This window comes from Austrofundulus limnaeus, unplaced genomic scaffold, assembly GCF_001266775.1.
Source record: "Austrofundulus limnaeus strain Quisiro unplaced genomic scaffold, Austrofundulus_limnaeus-1.0 Scaffold808, whole genome shotgun sequence".
NCBI lineage: Eukaryota > Metazoa > Chordata > Actinopteri > Cyprinodontiformes > Rivulidae > Austrofundulus > Austrofundulus limnaeus.
In genome coordinates this window covers 2,232-6,560 of record NW_013953210.1, presented here as the reverse complement: position 1 = coordinate 6,560, position 4,329 = coordinate 2,232, and positions in this window count along the sequence as shown.

Here is a 4,329-nt window from a genome sequence, read left to right as displayed (position 1 = left end):
AATTTACGCAGCTCATTTACACACTTTTCCTGAAGATAGAAGAGTTTGTAGAATCTGACGTGACATGTTCGTACGAACCCTTTGTACAAACAAAAGTAAGAGAAATTTGGGAGAAGAATTCGAACATGTTTTTGCATGAGGCCCGTTGTTCTGGGTTGTTGTTTTCCTCAAATAAACTTGTAAAATGACTTCTACAACATAGCCTCTATTTTGGCTTCATTTGGTTTATTGTTACAACAACTATGTGTTACAACCTACCCCACTACTGGGGTAGGTTGTAACAAAGAGCCTCTGTGTCTTCGACATTAACTCACAAAGTCTATGATGTACTTACAGGATTTTCAATCAGTACCATTTGTAGTAAACACACATGAGTATTTTGTATAAATGTTTGAGAACTCTATCTGCAAAAATCAAGGAATTACATACAGTATGGTGAAGTGTTACAACCATGCCCGGTCTCCCCTTTATACATTTTATTTATATTTATATAGTGGTCAGTGCTGCCATCTTWTAATCCTGAAGCAACAAACATATTACAACAACAAATTACTTTATGTAGTTTCTGTTTATTTTAACTGCCTTTTATTTCACGTAAAGCACTTTGTAACTTAGATTTGACCAAGTGCTGTAGAAAGGATCTGAATGTGTTTTTATGGAACTATGGATTTGTGAATTTCTTAAATAATACGGGCACCGGGGCATTCTCTGTGCACGTGTGTGTGTGTGTGTGTGTGTGTGTGTGTGTGTGTGTGTGTGTGTGTGTTTAGACAAGGTTTACTGAGGGAAGAAGTTCCACATAAACATTTAATACTTTAAGTAAAGTAGTGCAGGTCTTCCATAGACCATGGAGACTGATGGCTCTCCAGCACACTGTATTATATATAAATAAGGATTTCTGCATGTGTCAATAACTCCACATGCACACATACAGTTGTGTGTACTTTGACGTGTGTATGCTTATGTAAACGTGACACATTCTGTGTTTACTGTACAGAAAAAGATGCCCGTTGTTTCATTACGACATTATTTTTGTTACATATGTGCACAGATCTGTGCTGCTAACAGCACAACTCTTCCTCGACCGTTCCACGTCTATTTATTATTAATAAAACTTCTCTTTTTCCCTTTAAAACTCATCTTTTTGACCTTTTCAAAGAGTGTCTGTTAAAAGCTCTTGTTGCGCTTCACTCTTCATTTTTTCATGAGCTGCATGTTTGTCATCACGACTTCACCGTTTCCATTTAGGTAAAACAAATCACAGAGGTGTACAGAGAAGGAAGCTCGCGGGAACTTTCAAAGCGATACTTTGGATGCATTTCATATTTATTTTATAAACTAAAAAAATGCTGGTTTCATTGGATTTAGAAAGAAAACACCAGTAAGAATATATTTTATTTCTATCTCTGAGTAAAGTAAAATCTAAATTTCTCTTTTAAACTGCATTTGTCGCACATGATTTTCAGTTTGTTTGTTTTTTAAGTATTTTTGTATTTTTTTTTCCTTTTTAATCTTTCAATCACGTCATCATGGCTGTATGTTGCATGTTACTGCATGCAATCCACATGCAATAACATGCATAATTCACACTGCTCCACACACTGCATGCAGGCTCACACTTTAAACTGCAAAAGGAAGAAGTTAGGTCAACCAAAGAAGATGTCAACGTAAGCATAAAAAGATGGGAAAGGAGGAGAGGAAAAGAATGATACAGGAGTAAAAACAAATAAAAGGATGAAGAGAAAAGATGTTGAGTGTGAAAACATCAGGATGGAYGCAGCGCAGAGCTCTTCGGGACATGTATTGTTTCTTTAACTGGAAAAGGAAAGCTGGTTTTGTTTTGCTCCGGGCCACAAGAAGTGTTGAGAAACAGGAAGTCGGGGGACCTGCCCATCCTCGCGGACAGCTGGTGCCCTCAGATAGCTGGTCCCCTCTTCCTGTTAGCCTCATACAATGGTTCCCACCCTGATTCGGACCACCTGGAACCCAGCACAAATGACCTCTCCCATTCTACTCAGTCAGACCAATTCTTCTCAGTAGCTGGACATCTGATCATGTCTKTGTTATGTTCCTTTCAAAGTATTTTTGTATGCTGCGGTATGAGGGTCAGAATTAAGACTAGTGCGCAAACAGTGGTTGCTGCATACTTGTAACAGAAGGCTATATCTATTCTTAAACCAGCTATTGATCTGACTCATGATCAACCGGCACTGGTAACTGAGAGTCCAGCACTGGCAAATGACAAGAGGACTATTCATTTGTGTTAGCATCYGAGAGGCTAGCAACTAGCATGGATAAGCTGGTGTTAGCATTGGAAAGGCTAGTGGCTAGCATGGACAAGTTGGCGTTAGCATTGTGGAGGCTAGTGACTAGCATGGATAAACTGGTGTTAGCATACGAGAGGCTAGTGACTAGCATGGATAAGCTGGCGTTAGCATACGAGAGGCTAGTGACTAGCATGGATAAGCTGGCATTAGCAGGGAGGCTAGTGATTAGCCTGGATAAGCTGGCGTTAGCATACGAGAGGCTAGTGACTAGCATGGATAAGCTGGCTTTAGCACTTGAGAAACTAGTGACTAGCATGGATAAGCTGGTATTAACATACGAGAGGCTAGTGACTAGCATGGATAAGCTAGTGTTAGCATTCGAGAGGGTAGTGACTAGCATGGATAAGCTGGCTTTAGCACTGGAGAAACTAGTGACTAGCATAGATAAGCTGGCATTAGCAGGGAGGCTAGTGATTAGCATGATAAGCTGGCGTTAGCATACGAGAGGCTAGTGACTAGCATAGATAAGCTGGCTTTAGCACTGGAGAAACTAGTGACTAGCATGGATAAGTTGGTATTAGCATTAGAGAGGCTAGTGACTAGCATGGATAAGCTTGCATTAGCATTAGAGAGGTTAGTGACTAGCATGGACAAGTTAGCGTTAGCATTGGGGAGGCTAGTGACTAGCATAAGCTGGCATTAGCATATGAGAGGCTAGTGACTAGCRTGGATAAACTGATGTTAGCATTCCATGCTAGTCACTAGCCTCTCCAATGCTAACACAAATGAATAGTCTCCTTCTCATTTGCCAGGGCTGGCTTCTCAGTTACTGGTGCCAGGCTGTCATTAATGAGATCAATAGCTGGTTTAGGAATAGATATAGCCTCCTGCTACTAGGATGTTGTAACCGCTGGTTGTACAATAGTCTTAATTTTGGTCCTCATACCGCGCCATCTTTTTTAAACATTTTACAAATGTAATGTGACAAGGTTTAACACAGGAACTAAACACTTTCAAATCAGCAGCAATCATTTCAGTAATTCATGAGATATTTCGTCAACAATCCAGACCCGGGTAAAAAACATTCTTACTCCACCTTTGCCTTTGGAGGCTGGTGATAATTAACCCCAGAACTCCAACTTTCTTACTTAAACTTAAACTGAAAGCTGCAGCATCTATTTTCTTATTTGTCTGTTTGTTTACAGCAACTGAACGAAGCAAACAAAAATAGTTCAAGTTTTTTTTTCACCTGCACTGAAGCTTCTCTCTATGATTACTTATCAGTTTCTTTCAGCTGCTCACAATTTTGCATTTTACAAACATCGACAGAAAGTTTTGATCCAAACTGACACGTTGATAAAAAATATTGTATCTCATAAAGAACCTATAGAAGACAAACAAAACAGTTCATCAATCAGTGACTGTCAGTTTTAACTGAAATTATGAAGCTATTTTTTGTCTGGAGTTTGTTTTCTATAGGACACACTGACTTAGTGAATGTATAAAAGTTAAAAAAAAAAAGTTTTGGTACAATAATAATTGCAGGCAGACAGTTTCATGTGGAGGTTTGTTAGAAAATAATTGCACAAAGCAGGTAAAGTGTTTTACTTTCAGGCCAAAAGGCTTTTGTGAAAGAGTAGGCGTCAATATTGGAAATTGTTTTAGAGTGAAAAGACTACAGTTCCCTGCAGCCTCGAAGAGACACATTATGTCTTTAAAAGCCTCTTTATTTCTTTACAGTCAGTTAGAGAATCAAATAAAAAAAAAACATGCAGCTCACATCACAGGAGAACTTCACTGAGTCCTTATAGAACAGGGGTCTGCAACCTGTGGTTCTGGGGCCACATGTGGCTCTTTGGTCCCTCTGCAGTGACTCTTTGAAAATGTGACCAAACATAACAGAATATTTTTTTTTCTACAACAGAAATCAATTTGTATGCAAATATGTGATCAATACTACTAATACAAAAAGTTAAACATGTTAGCTCATGCTAGCCTGTTGTTTAAATAAATATTCCAATTTATTTCTACGATCTTTCTCTCAAATCCATCAGAATTACGT